General features: G+C 43.7%; 1 pseudogene; it reads right to left on the bottom strand.

Annotated features, from left to right (window-relative positions):
- LOC118838732 overlaps positions 1 to 15590 on the bottom strand; it is a 30876-nt pseudogene extending 15286 nt beyond the window's left edge.
- Between the last annotated feature and the right edge of the window lie 386 nt (positions 15591 to 15976).

Below are 15976 nucleotides of genomic sequence, written 5' to 3'. Positions count from 1 at the left end.
AGAGAACAAACTGCTGCTCAAGAATCTACTGACTCAAATGAGAACTTTTCTATTAACGTGCCTAGAAGCAACAGGAGGCCAAATAAGCCAAGAGTGCATCCCAACTTAGCCCAGACCGAGCCTGACTGCCTGCTTTGTCCTTGCCATGGTGGCAGGGAAAGCGAGTGGGGGGAAAATGAGACAGTGTTAGGGGCTGAGGCACAAAACGCTACTAGGGTTCAGGACGTCCCTCACATAGAGAATGGGAGATGGTTAAATACTAAGACAAGCGTTCGTTCCATACAAAGGAGGAAGACAGAAACCCAAGGTGACAATTCAGTTACGAGGGAAATTCAGGAAGATTTCTCACAGCAAGAGGTCACGGACATTTTGAGCAGATTCAGCCAAAGAATAGGACAACCATTAAAATCGTGGATGGTAAGACTCAGTGATCAAGGGGCCAGTGGAATATCAGTAGATAGGACAGACAGTATGGGATTCATAGGTAACAGCCACGATCCTGTAGTTCAGCAAGCTTTTAGGGAACATCATCAGCAAGGAGATGGTGACAGCAGGACTACTCTGTTGGTGTTAGCCGCTGTGGGATGCAATAACAGATATACTACCGATTCTATGTGTCCCACTGAGTACAGACCCCAGTATTCACTTAGAGATTGTATCACAAGACTAAAGGAGGAGGTAATGAAGACTGCTATCATGATAGGAACTGCAGACAAATATTACAATGATCCCATGGGAATCCCTCATAGGAATTTAATAATTAGGACAACTCCCCCTGCTTATAAACAACTAATTTTGAATCTGTTACTCGGGGAAGTAGGGAGCTGTCTTAAAGACGTGATAAATAAGATTTTACAGTTATATGACTTAGGAGACTGGGAAGGGATAGATCTCCTTGAGACAGAAGGGCGAATAGCCAGCAAACATGGCGCCAAAATGGAGTAACAAGAAAAGAAATGTTCACTGCTCTACTGGGAGCAGGGGTAGGTTTTGAAATGATAGATGGCATCCCAACAATGAATTGTACAGAATGTACCAAGATAAAGGACTCAATAAGAGAAGAGATAGGAAAATAAGAACTGCTCCTGCAAACACTACAGACGTTGAATCTTCATACCCAAGTGAATCACATGGTAGCGAATACTAGGAAAAAGGCCGAGCCCCAGCCCAAATTAAGGAAATACACAGGCTGGATTGCAGACCTCACATTAACTTGACCACATATTGGAAATATGGGTCAAGTATGGTAGCTAGGGCATTAATAGACACTGGGGCTGAGGCCACCCTTATCTATGCAAATCCAGACAAGTTCAGCCATGGAACTCCTATTACCATCACAGGATTAGGAGGGACTGAAATTTCAGCCAGACAAGTTAAATTGATGGTGAAAATTGGACAGTTGCCCAAGAAAGAATATAGTGTGGTTATTGTGCCTATTCCTGAATACATCATTGGAATAGACATATTGAAGGGTATGACCTTAAATTTACCTGCAGGGAAATACCAATTTGCTGTGAGGGAAACAAGCATTAATGCAGTCTTAGTGGGGAAAATCAAGATGGATCCAATCACTTTGCCTGAACCTTCTGAAGTAATTACTTTGAGGCAATATCGTGTGCCAGGTGGGCACAATGAAATTGCCAACACTATAAGAGAATGTGTTGAAGCAGGAGTGTTAGTCCCTACAACTACTCAATGGAACAACCCTGTCTGGCCAGTCTGAAAGTCAGATGGGACATGAAGGATGACAGTAGATTATAGACAGCTGAACAAAGTGACTCCTCCCTTGTATGCTGCTGTTACAGACACGGTTAATTTAATAGAAAGAATACAAAATCATGAAGGGACTTGGTATGCAGTTATTGATTTGGCCAATGCCTTCTTTTACAATCCCAGTAGACCCCAAGCAATGGAACCAGTTTGCTTTTACCTGGCAAGGCCGACAGTATACATTTACACGCCTGCCGCAAGGATATATTCATAACCCAACTATTTGCCACAGGATTGTAGCTGGGCATTTGCATGAATTAAAGTTACCCGGTGTACAGCTTACACATTACATAGATGACATCATGATTCCGGGGAAAGAATATAAAAGAAGTGGAGAAGAGTTTAGCATTATTAATTGACCATATGAAAAGCAAAGGATGGGAAATCAACCCCGCAAAGGTTCAAGGGCCAACTCAAACTGTAAAATTCTTGGGGATACAGTGGAATAGAGGACTGCGAGAAACTCTCCCACAAGCTCGACAAAAAATCCAGGATTTCCCCACCCCTACTAATAAGAAAGAGGCCCAAAAGTTCATAGGGCTATTTGGTTATTGGAGACACCACATCCCACATTTGGGACACATTTTAAAACCCTTATGTAAAGTCACCAGAAAGAAATATGAATTTGATTGGGGACCTAAACAGAATAGAGCTTTTGAGGAAGCAAAGGTTGCTATACAATTAGCTCTGGACTTATGGCCTATGCAAAATGGGCCAGTGGAATTACAAGTGACTGTACAAGAGAACTATGCAAATTGGCGTCTGTGGCAAAAACAGAGCCGAAGTATACCTTTAGGCTTTTGGTCAAGGAAACTGCCCTCATGCGGAGTGCAATATACACCTTTTGAGAAGCAGCTGTTAGCTGCATATTGGGCTTTAGTAGAGACTGAGGAACTAACTCTGGGTCATGAAGTGGTATTAAGGCCTGGAATTCCAATTGTGACTTGGTTAATGAGTACCCCAGCTTCTCAAAGAATTGGACATGCACAAGAGGCAAGCATAATCAAATGGAAGTGGTATATTCAGAATAGGTCCAAAGCCGGCAAAAGTGGAGTTTCTGCTCTACATGAATCTGGCGAACACTGACACTGAGAGGAATGAAAAACCCCTTGAATCTAAGCAATAGATGCTACCATCCTTAGTGAAATGGAATAATGGATATGATGGACTAAATGAAGAACAGAAGAAACATGCTTGGTTTCCTGATGGGACAGCAAAATATTTGGGACAGAAGAGACATTGGAAAGCAGTAGCCTATAACCCCTGTACTAGGCGAACTCTGGAAAGTTCTGGGACAGGTGGAAGTAGCCAATATGCTGAACTGATGGCAGTGCATCAAGCCATCAGAACACAGAAAGGAGGACAGTGTCATATATTTACTGACTCATGGGCGGTAGCTAATGGATTAGGTATGTGGGTGCCTATATGGAGGAATCAGAATTGGGAGATTCATGGCAAACAAGTTTGGGGTAGAGTTATGGGAAAATATATAGGACATGTCTTTGGTTACAGATTTGTCAGTTTTTCATGTTGATGCTCACGCGACCCTGACCACACCAGAACGTGAGTACAATGCACATGCGGATCGACTGGCAAAGATTGCTACTGAATGTATTGTCCCTACTCCGACTCCAACTGATGGCCCAGTCTTAGCAAGATGGGTCCACCAGACCGCCAGCCATTTAGGCACAGGATCGAGGTGTCAGTATCTCTCATGCGTTGTTAAAACAAACAACAGAGGAGTGTTGTAGATGCCAATTAGAAAAAGAACAAACTCTTCCTAGGATACTAACTGGAGAAATAGCGAGGGGAAAAGTTCCAGCCCAAATTTGGCAGATAGATTATATTGGCCCACTACCCCAGGATAAAGGACGTAAATATGTGTGCACGTGTGTTGACTCCTATTCAGGTGTGCTAGTGACTTGTCCTTATGAGGACGCAACTCAGAAAAACACCTGTAAAACCCTAGATATTGTAAGTTTATACTATGGAACCCCAATGCAGATTCAAAGTGACAATGGGTCACATTTCAAGGGCAAAGAAGTGAAAAGATATTGTGTGTTGAATAATATAGAATGGATATATCATATTCCATATTACCCACAAGCATCTGGGCTAATTGAAAGAATGAATGGACTGTTGAAAGAACAGCTGAGAAAATTAAGCTCTAATAATTCATATCGAAATTAGAAGGATAATTTGTCTATTGCCTTATGTAATTTGAATAATAGGCCCTTAGGGGGGAGTACACCTCTAGCCAGAATGATAACCCCAAATCTGCAGATTAGAGAACAGCAAACACGTGACATCCAAAATATTGAATTTTGGACTGTGAGGGAAGATGTCCCACTACCATGTCCAAGAACACCTAGTTCGGCAGGATATGATTTACATTGTATAGAGATTTTTAGGTTGAATAGGAAAGAGATAAGAAAAACGCCTACTGGAGTATGTATGAGAATCCCCAAGAATCATTTTGGACGGATATTACCTAAACCAGGATTAGCAGCTCAAGGAGTACATGTATTGGCTGGAGTGACAGATTCTAATTATCAAAAAGAAATTGTTGTGACACTCCAGAATTTGGGGGAAAAATCTGTACAATTTTGTAGAAATGATAGGAGAGTTCAAGTGATTATTATCCCCTGTGAAAAAATACCCTTTGTGAAAACTGACCCTCCTCCCAAAATAACTAGAGGGGCAAAAGGGGCTTGCTCCATTGATAGAATAAAGTTGGGAGGTAAGGTATGGGTAACATGGAAGCCAGATGATATTCCAAAGGCTGCAGAAGTCATAGCCCATGGGAAGGACAGCACTATAACAGTTGTCTATTCAGGGAAAAAAATAATTACCAAATCGTACCCCTGAACCATATATTTTACTGTAAATAGGGCTATAATAATAGATTCATGGACTCCACAGGTATGGCTGATGCTGGTAATTGTCACAAGCCACTCGGAGGGAAGGTGACCTTGTGTGATTAACAGATCAAAACTTGTACATCTGGGGAAAGGTTGGGAGGCCAATCCTAGTCTCTATCTAGGAGGGGATCCTCTTCGTTTAGTCTTCCCATTGTGTTCCCTTGTACATCTGGGGAAAGGCTGGGAGGAAAATCTTAGTCTCTATCTAGGATGGGATTTAACAGAGTCCTGTTAGGTGTGGAACCTTGGTGGGGTCATCTTTGGGGAAGCTCTTCACTTTTCCCCAGTGCCTGCTGCTTCTCTTCCGGGGCAGGAAGCCCAGAGACCCATGCCTGGGAGCAGAGAACTTCCTGTGTGACTTCATGAGGCTGGCTGAGGGGAGGTGTTGACTCCAGAGCCATGCCCTATTGGGTGTTAACCTAGTCTACATGGATGTAAACATCCGAGGGTACTAGGGGGAGGGGGCAATACAAGAACCAATCAGCCCTGGTCAATCAGGCGGTGCTTGATGATGTCAAAAACCCTATAAGAGGAGAGAAGACAGTTGGAAGAGCCTTTTTACTTTTATTTTTCCATTGGAGCCAGAGGTGCCTACAGCCGAAGCTGACAGCAGCTGAGCTGACCCACGTGTGGACCGAGGAGTGCTGAGCAAGGACTTGAGGCCAGTGGGTAATCTTCTTACTGTAGAGGGGAAGCATATATGATTTCGCTTAATACCAACATGCTTCTCTGTGGCCTCCTGGTTACTCTTGTGAGGCGGCCTTATTGGGCCTGGAAGCTTTTGATCAAAATATCAAAATGGGGACGCTCGTTCGTGGGTCTGCTACTGTGGAGTTTAAATACATGCTTTAATTCTTCTGCCTCCTACCTAGAGAATTCCTTATATCCTGCGGTTCCAAACCTTTCAGGCATATATATGATTCTCTTTGAAATCATAAATTCTGCCTTCATAATACAAACATAAAGGTCCAGAATATCAAGGGAATTAAAGAAATGAAATGCTAGGGAAGGTGGCCTAGTCATACCAGATATTAAACTGCACTATAAAGCAGCAGTCATCAAAACTACCTGGTACCGGCTAAGAAACAGAGCTGGGAATCAGTAGAACAGGTTAGGTACACAAGACTCAATAGTCAACAACTATAGCAATCTACTCTTTGACAAACCCAAAGAATCCACCCTCTGGGTTAAGAATTCACTATTTCACAAAAACTGCTGGGAAAAATGGAAAACGGTATGGCAGAAAGTGAGCATAGACCAATATCTTATACCATATACACAGGAAAGTCAAATTGGGTTCATGATTTAGGAATAAAGGCTGATACTATAAGCAACTTGGGAGAGAAAGGAATAGTTTACTTGTCACATTTAGGTGAAATGGAAGATTTCATGACCCAACAAGAGATAAAGAGCATTAAAAATGCAAAATGGATAATTTTGATTATGTTAAATTGAAAAGTTTTATGGATAAAGAAAAAAATGCTCTAAATCACTACTGATTAGAGAAATGTAAATCAAAATAACTCTTAGGTAGCACATCTCTCCTGTCAAATCTGGCTAACATGACAAAACAGGAAAATGTTAAACTCTGGAGAGGATGTGGGAAAATTGGAACACTGTTACACTGCTGGTGGAGTTGTGAACTGATCCAGCCACTCTGGAGAGCAATTTGGAACTATGCCCAAAGGGCTACAAAAATGTCCACACCCTTTCACCCAGCAATACCACTTCTAGGGTTGTATCCCAAAGAGATCACACAAGTGGGAAAAGGACTCTTATGTACGAAACTGTTTATAGAGGCTCTTTTTGTAGTAACAAAGAATTGGAAATCGAGGGGATGCCCATCAGTACATTACTTTTTATCCCCTTTCAATTTTCTCCAGATCTCCATCCTATCTACCTTTTCTAAAATTCTATTCACCTGCTTAATGTCATTCTTTTTTATTTTGAGGTTAGATTTATCGAGTTTAGAGAGGGGGAGACTGATGTCTCCCACTAGTGTAGCTTTGCAGTCTATTTCTTCCTGTAACTTTCTCAACTTCTCCTCTAAAAAATTTTTATCCAATACCACTTGGTGCATATATGTTAAGTAATGATGTTGCTTCGTTGTCTATGGTACCATTTAGCAGGATATAGCGTCCTTCCTTAGCTCTTTTAATTAGATGTATCTTTGTTTTTGCTTTGTCTGAGAGGAGGATTGCTACCCCTGCTTTTTTTACTTTAGCTGAAGCACATATTCTACTCCAGAGTTTTACCTTAAACCCGTATGTAACCCCCTGTTCCATATGTGTTTCTTGTAAACAACATATTGAAGGATTACAATTTTTAATCCATTCTCCTATCTGCCTCCATTTACATCTTGCTAAAAGGTACCAAAAACGATGAAGTAACATCAATACTAAACATATATGCGCCAAATGGTAAAGTATCTAAGTTCTGAAAGGCCAACTTAAATGAGTTACCAGAGGAAATACACTATAAAACTATACTAGTGGGGGCCCTCAACCTTCCCCTCTCAGAATTAGATAAGCCCAACTAAAAGTAAACAAGAAAGAAGTTAAGGAAGTGGATAAAATTTAGAAAAGTCAGACTGCTAGACTTTAGAGAAACTGAATGAGAATAGAAAGGAATATGTTACTCTCAGTAGAACATGTCATTTCAAGAAAAACTGCCTATGGATTAGCAGAGGTTCCAAATTTACTTAGCCTATTTAAAAAAAAAAATTAATAATTACTTAGCACACCCCTGGAAATCTACTATCTTTAATGCTTTAATGGCTTCTTACAAATTTACATCATTTAAAAAAACCTAAGTTTTTAAAAATGACACATCTTCAAACCAATAATGTATTGTAAATTTGTCGGATTTCCCCTGAATTGAAATTTTGATGATGCAATATTGTGTCATGTAAACAACAATATTCTATTATAAACAAATCATTATAGGCACATATTCATGCCAATGCATGCTAGTCTTCCATGAAATGTACAACATGTTCACCAGCCAACACCTGCTCACCTGCCAACACTTGCTTGTTAAGATGTATTGATGGACTTCACCAATAAACTGTTTGTGAGCTCAGACCCTGGAGGACAAGCTAAGCATCCAGTCTTCAAGGTCTGGCAAGGAGAGCTTGGCCAAAAAGCAAAGGCGAGGAGTGACTTCTATGGATGTGGGGTAAGGGCGCTAGGCATGGATAAAGAGAGCAAAGACAAGACCCTACAGGACAGAGACAAATGAGTTAAGTGGTCATCTTTGTGACTCAGGGATCATCAGGGAAAACTGTACAAAAAAGCACAGGGGCGGGCAGCACTTGCATGGGAGGGAGCAGGGGTAGATAGTGCCTTGAATCAGTTCAAAACACAGGAGAGAGCAGGGCAGTACTGTTACTAGGATTTCAAATTTCCTGCCTATTTTTGTCAGGAAACATTCCATAGGTAGGGGATTGTCAGCCTCATACAAAATCCTTTTTGTCTATGGAAATGGCCTCTTTGGCTGATGTTGGCCAAGTCTGAGGACAGAGTGCACTCACCTGGGCTGGGGGTCTGCAGCTCCCAGGGGCCATTCCCTCTGGCTCCACCCTCCCTGCTTGGGCCAGGCCTTGGTCCTCTGCAGGCTGAAGGATCTCAGAGGGGCAAAGGTCTTATCCTGTTCTTCCAGGACAGGAGGGTGACCTAATGGGATTTACAGAGGGTCAGGCCCTGCCCTCAGACTCCACCTACAGGTAGGATAGGGCTTGCAAAAGATTGTCCCACCCTCTCCTGCTCCTTCTCTTCAGTCCTTTTCCCCTCCCCCATCCTCCTTCAGAGAACCAAGAGGCAGAAAGGGCTTGGGGTCCCAGGTGGGATGAGACAGTCAGAGCCTCAATGGCTCCTGAATCAGAGATCTCCCTCCAGTTGGTTTTCTGCCCTCCCTGCCTCCCCTCTCCCCAACTAACACACTGACACATTATCTAGACAACAGACTAACTGCTTCATCTAGGAAGGAGGGAAGCTAAGGAAGGCTGGGGATGGGCACAACTCTGGGGAGGAGCCACGAGGATAAGCCTGAGGCTCAGAGACCAAATCCAGTCTGGATTCAGCCACCAGGCAGGGGGCAGGGAAGCAGGAGGCCTGGGGCAGGGGAGCCCAAGTGGGCTCTGGGAGGGAGATATTCTAACACAGATCATGGCACATAGGTCAGGGACCCTGGAGAGACAGAAGGGCTCCAGGAGGACACTGAGCCTCGTAGAGCAGGAGGACTAACTAGAACCTGGGGAGGACTCCGGGGATCCTCTAAGAGAGCTTGCACCTGGAATCCCTCAAAGGACACCAGACACAGGGAGCCAGTGCCTGGGATCTGAGAAGGAACCAGCCCAGGAGCTAAGGGGGAGGCAGGCAGGAGATTTAGTTCCACTATCCAAAGCAGGGTCCTCAGGGTAGGCAGAACTTTCGGGTCCTTACAGGGGGCTTGGTCTGAAGGAAAGACAACTTAATCTCTAACTAAAGCTGGGACAGGCAGCCCTCTTGGGAAAGGGCCACCCACGCCCTCCACCCCCCACCCAGCAGCCTCTGAGGCCCCCAGGACTGGCCGTTTTCTCCAATCACTCCCACTGCCAGGAGCTCAGGAGCCTGCCTGCCTCTCCTCCCAAGCCCAGCCCTCCGTCACATGGAATGCCTTGGCCACTGGGATGAGCCCTCTCCTGCCCTTGACCCCTCCCAGGGCTCTAAACTCCATCCCTGGGCTCCTATTCCTCCAGGGCCACCACACACCAGGCTGGCCAGCTATGAGAACTCTTCCTCCCCATCACTAGCACCTGATTCGGGATGTTAGGAGGTGGGAGGTGGAGATCAAGGAAGAGGCAACCTGGAGATTTCCAGGAGAGCGAGTGATCAAAAGCAAAATTCTTTTGAGGAATGGAAGGGAGAAATAAAAGCATAAAAACAGGGGTGGAAGAGAATGGAGAAAAAGACACAGATAGTAATCAAGCTGTGAATGTGAATGGGATGAACTCTCTCATAAAGCAGAGGCAGAATGGATTAAAAATCATAATCCTACAATATGTTGTTTACAAGAAACACATTTTAAACAGGGGGATACACACAGGGTAAAGGTAAAAGGCTGGAGTACAATATATTATGCTTCAGCTAAAGTAAAAAAAACCAGGGGTAGCAATCCTCATCTCAGACAAAGCAAAAACAAAGATAGATCTAATCAAAAGAGATAAGGAAGGAAAGTATATCCTGCTAAAAAGCACCATAGATGAAGCAATATCATTACTTAACATATATGCACCAGGTGGTATAGAATGTAAATTCTTAGGAGAAATTAAGGAAGTTACAAGAAGAAATAGACTGCACAACTATAATAGTGGGGGATCTCAACCTCCCCCTCTCTGAACTTGATAAATCTAACCTCAAAATAAACAAGAATGAAGTTAAAGAGGTGAATAGAATTTTAGAAAAGGTAGATATGATAGACATCTGGAGATAACTGAAAGGGCATAAAAAGTAATGTACTTTTTTTCAGTGGTACATGGCACATACTCAAAAATTGACCATGTACTAGGGCAAAAAACCTCACAAACAAGTGCAGAAATGCAGAAGTAGTCAACACATCCTTTTCAGACCATGATGGAATTAAACTTATTTGTAATAAAGGACCATGGAAAGATAAACTAAAAACTAATTGGAAACTAAATAATCTAATCCTAAAGAATGAGCGAGTCAAAGAACAAATCATAGACACAATCAATAACTTCAATCAAGAGAATGACAATAATGAGACAACATACCAAAATATGGGATGCAGCAAAATCAGTTCTTAGGGGAAGTTTTATGTTTCTAAATGCTTACATGAATATAATAGAGAAAAAAAGAGATCAATGAATTGGGCATGCAACTGAAAACACAAGAAAAAGAACAAACTGAAAATTACAAATTAAATACCAAATTAGAAATACTGACAACCAAAGGAGAGATTAATAAAATTGAAATCAAGAAAATTATTGAACTAACAAACAGAATTAAGAACTGGTTTTACTAATAAACCAATAAAATTGATTACCTATTTTCAATTTGATTTAAAAAAAAGAAGAAAAGCAAATCACCAGTATCAAAAATGAAAAGGGTGAATTCACCTCCAATAAAGAGAAAATTAAAACAATAATTAGGAATTATTTTGCCCAATTATATGGCCAGAAATTTGAAAAAATTTTGGGAAATGGATAAATATTTACAAAAATATAAATTGCCCAGGTTAACAGAAGAGGATCATAAATAACCCCATCTCAGAAAAAGAAAAAAAAAATCACCAGGGACAGATGGATTTACATGTGAATTCTATCAAACTTTTAAAGAACAATTAATTTTAATGCTTTATACACTATATGGGAAAACAGGTGAAGGACTCCTACCTAAACCAGGAAGAGTAAATAGAGAGAAATCATAGACCAATTTCCCTAGTGAATATAGATGCAAAAATTTTAAATAAAGTATTAGTAAAAGAATAATACACTAGGACCAGGTAAGATTTATTCGAGGAATGCAAGGCTGGTTCAATATTAGAAAAACTATCAGCATAACTGATCATATCAACAACAAAACTACCAGCAGCCATATGTTTATCTCAATACATACAGAAAAAGCTTTTGGAAAAAAAAAATACAACATTAATTCCTGTTAAGAACACTAGGAAACATAGGAATAAATGGAGTCTTCCTTAAAATTATAAGTAGCATCTGCCTAAAACCATCAGAAAGCATTATATGTAATGGGGATAAGCTAGATGCATTCCCAACAAGATTGGGTGTGAAACAGGGATGTTCATTATCACCCCATTATTCAATTTGGGACTAGAAATGTTAGCTTTAGCAACAAGAGAAGAAAAGGAATTGACAGAATTAGAACAAAGAAGAAACTAAATTATTACTCTTTGCAGATGATATGATCATTTACTTAGAGAATCAAGTAAAAAACTACTTGAAATAATAAAAAACTTTAGCAAAGTTGCAGGATATAAAATAAACCCACATAAATACTCAGCATTCCTATATATTACTAACAAAGCCACACCACAGCAAGAGATAGAAAGACAAAGTCCATTTAAAGCTACGGTAAACAATATAAAATATTTGGGAGTCTATCTGCCAAGACAAACCCAGGACCAATATGAACACAATTACAAAACACTTTTCACACAAATAAAGTCAGATCTAAATAAATGGAAAAAAGATCAGTTGCTCATGCTTAAGTCGAGTTAATATAATAAAAATGACAATTCTAACTAAATTTACTTATTCAGTGCCATACCAATCAAACTACCAAAAATGTGGGAGGTTTTCTTATTATCTCTATTTCACAGTTCAAGAAACTGAGGCAAACAGGTTCAGTCACCTCCCAGGGTCACAGAGCTAGTGAGTGTCTGAGGCTGGATTGGAACTCAGATCTTCATGATCTTCAACCATTTCCTAAAATCAAGGTGGGAGAAGACCCTCGGGGTTGCTGTTCAAAAGAGAAACCATTACCATGGACATTTCCTCTAAGCCAGAGGGGCCCAAAATAGAGGCATTAAGTGGAACTTGGGAAGGGACCTGTTGTGGTCCAATCTATGAGCTTCAGAATGAACTGGGTTTAAGGTATTGAGAAACGGAGGAAAGAAGGAAGAAACAGGGAAGGAGGGAAGGAAAGAAAGAAGGATGGAAGGAAAGAAAGAAGGAGGGAAGGAAAGAAAGAAAGAAGGATGGAAGGAAGGAAGGAAAGAAGAAAGAAAGAAAGAAATCTAGGCAGTAAACCCCATGATAAGTGGGTAGCTTCTGGCCATCAAAATTTACCTTCTTTTGGAGAGGAGAGGCAGAGGGAGAGTGAGAGGACAAGCTAAGTTCCCCAACTAGCTGGGTCCCCTTTCAGGCAGGCTGGTCTACTCACAGGGTGTATTTGTGCTTCCTTTTTCAAAGAGGACCATGGCATCAGGGAAATGATGACATGACTTCTTTTTCTTTTTTCCTAATTAAAGGGGCCATCCCTTGACTGACTTCATAAAGAGGCCTATTCATTGAATGGGTTTTACCTCACTCTAACTGAGTACCTGAGAAGGCCTTAGTCTAAAAGGGCCAGGGATTCCCTTGCGTCCTGTACCATCTTCAGTTCTCCTGAAGAATATCTAGCCACTGGACCCAGATGGCTGTGGAGGAGAAAGGGAGGCTGGTGACCTTGCACAGCTCTCTCACTCAAATTAAAGTCAACTGCAAGTCATGTCATTATGTCCCTGGAGTCATGGTCCTCTTTGAAAATGAAGGACAAACAAATACAACCATTTCCTAGCCCGCAAAACATTGTCTTAGTGTGCCTACCTTCCCACAAGTCCTCCAACACTGACTGCTGCCAGTTTTTGTCACTTTGGTCAGTTTTGCAGAGTAGGAGATGAAGTCTCAGTTTGGTTTTGGTTTATCTTTCCCTTACTAGTGGTTTGGAGCATTCCTTTGGTTGGGAATACTGGGCAGTTCTTTTGAGAATTCATTGTTCATATCCTTTAACCATTTATCTATTGGGGAATGGCTATGTTGTTTTTGAGTTCTTTCAGTTGTGTCTGACTCTTTGTGATACACTTTGGGGTTTTCTTGGCAAAGGTACTGGAGTGGTTTGCCATTTCCTTCCCCAGCTCATTCTACAGAGAAGGAATTGAGGCAAACAGGCTTAAGTGACTTGCCCTGGGTCACACAGCCAGTGTGTGTCTGAGGCCAAAATTGACTCAGATCCTCCTGACTCCAGGCCTGGTGCTCTATCTACCGGGCAACCTAGTTGCCATTGGCTATTAGTCTTTTTTAAATAATATTTCCTTTTTCCCCACAATGACATATAAAAACATTTTATTCCTGTCCTGTCCCTGTCCCCAGCCCCAGATCATAGCATTTGCTCCTTTAAACACTCATTGCCCTGTGAGTGTGCCCTTAAGAGGCAAACCAGCTATAAGACAGGACTGGTCACTGTGCACCAGACTGATAAAACTGCAGCTCAGACCTTGGAGAACAAGCAGAGCATCCTGCCTTCAAGGTCTGGCAGGGAGAGCTTGGCCAAAGAAACAAAGGGGACAGGGGAGTTCTATGGATATGGGGGAGGGGTGGTAGGCATGGATAAAGGGAGCAAAGACAAGACCCCTACAGGATGGAGGAATGAGTGAAGGGGTCATCCTTGTGACTCAGGAATTATGAGGAAAAACTTTAAAAAAGCACAGGGGAGGGCAGTACTAGGGTGGGAGGGTGCAGGAGTAGGTGGTGCCTTGAATCAGTTCAAAACACAGGAGAGAGCAGGGCAGTTACTACTATTTCAAATTTCCTGCCTATTTTTCTAAAGAAACATTCCATCAGTAAGTAATTGCCAGCCTCATACAAACTCCTTTTTGTCTTTGGAAATGGCCTCTTTGGTTGATGTTGGTCAAGTCTGAGGACAGAGTGCACTCACCTGAGCTGGGAGTCTGCAACTCCCAGGGGCCATTACCTCTGGCCCCAGGCTCACTGCTTAGGCCAGGCCTTGGTCCTCTGCAGGCTGAAACGACCTAAGAGGGGCAAAGGTTTTCCTCAGTTCTCCCAGGACAGGAAGGTGACCTATGGGGGATTTACACTGGGTGAGACCCTGCCCTCAGGCCAGAGACTTTAGCCTACAGGTAGGGTGGGGCTTGGAAAAGATGGTCCCATCCTCTCCTGCTCCCCTCCCCCATCCTCCTTCAGAGAATCAAGAGGCAGAAAAGGCTTGGGAGCCCAGATGGGATGAGACCAGTCAGAGCCTCAATGGCTCCAGAATCAGAGATCTCCCTGAAGTTAGATCTCTGACCTCCCTGTCTCCCCTCTCCCCAACTAACACTCTGACACATTATCTACACAACAGACTGCCTGCTTGATATAGGGAAGAGGGAAGCTTAGGAAGGTTGGGGGTGGGGACAACTCTGGGGAGGAGCCACGAGGATAAGCCTGAGGCTCAGAGATTCAGCCACCAGGCAGGGGGCAGGGAAGCAGGAGGCCTGGGGCAGGGGAGCCCAAGTAGGCTCTGGGAGGGACATATTCTAACACAGATCATGGCACGGAGGTCAGGGACCCTGGAGAGACAGAAGGGTTCCAGGAGGACACTGAGCCTTGGAAAGCAGGAAGACTAACTAGAACCTGGGGAGGACTCCGGGGATCCTCTCAGAGAGCTTGCGCCTGGAATCCCTCAAAGGACACCAGACACAGGGAGCCAGTGGCTGGGATCTGAGAAGGAACCAGCCCAGGAGCTAAGGGGGAGGCAGGCAGGAGATTTGGTTCCACTATCCAAAGCAGGGTCCTCAGGGTAGGCAGAACTTTCGGGTCCTTACAGGGGGCTTGGTCTGAAGGAAAGACAACTTAATCTCTAACTAAAGCTGGGGCAGGGAGACAGGATTCCTGGGTCCTGGTGAGAAGATTCTTTGGTCCCCAGGGTGTAAAGTTCGCATTTGGGGAAAAGGTGACCCAATGGTATGTCTGGGGAGGGTCGCACCCTGGACATTTGGGAAGTGATCGGGAGTCTAGAAAGAGTTAGGGTTGTGAGCTTGTCCAGCAGCCAGGCCTGGAAGGGAGGATCACTCCAGGCCGACCTGGAGGGCGCTTACCACGTGGTCAGAGGAAGAGAAGGAGATCCCAAGGTAGGGACAGGCAGTAGGAACCAGCACATCTGTAAGGGGCTGGCTCACACCTACCTGGGATCTGCACCCACAGAGTTGGCGTCCAGAAGGCAGAGATCTCAGGTCCAAGAGAAGGCAGAGAGATCTCAGCTGTGAGGGACGAAGGCAGAAAGCTCTCGAATGGGAGGGGGGGAAGGCAGAGTGATCTGGGCTCCAAGGAAGGCGGAGATCGTTCAGCTATAACGGAAGTAAGCAGCCCAATCTCAATGCAAGTTCCTGTTTTCAGCCAACCCTCTCGGGAAAGGGCCACCCACGCCCTCCACCCCCCACCCAGCAGCCTCTAAGGCCCCCAGGACGGGCCGTTTTCTCCAATCACTCCCACTGCCAGGAGCTCAGGAGCCTGCCTGCCTCTCCTCCCAAGCCCAGCCCTCCGTCACATGGAATGCCTTGGCCACAGGGATGAGCCCTCTCCTGCCCTAGACCCCTCCCACGGCTCTAAACTCCACCCCAGGGCTCCTTTTTCACGTGGGCCACCGCACACCAGGCTGGCCAGCTCTGAGAGCTCCTCCTTCCCATCACTAGCACCTGATTCGGGATGTTAGGAGGTGGGAGGTGGAGATCAAGGAAGAGGCAACCTGGAGATTTCCAGGAGAGCGAGTGATTCACCGCAAGACAGG

Source organism: Trichosurus vulpecula, chromosome 2 (assembly GCF_011100635.1).
Source record: "Trichosurus vulpecula isolate mTriVul1 chromosome 2, mTriVul1.pri, whole genome shotgun sequence".
Lineage (NCBI taxonomy): Eukaryota > Metazoa > Chordata > Mammalia > Diprotodontia > Phalangeridae > Trichosurus > Trichosurus vulpecula.
This window is presented reverse-complemented; position numbering and strand designations above follow the sequence as displayed.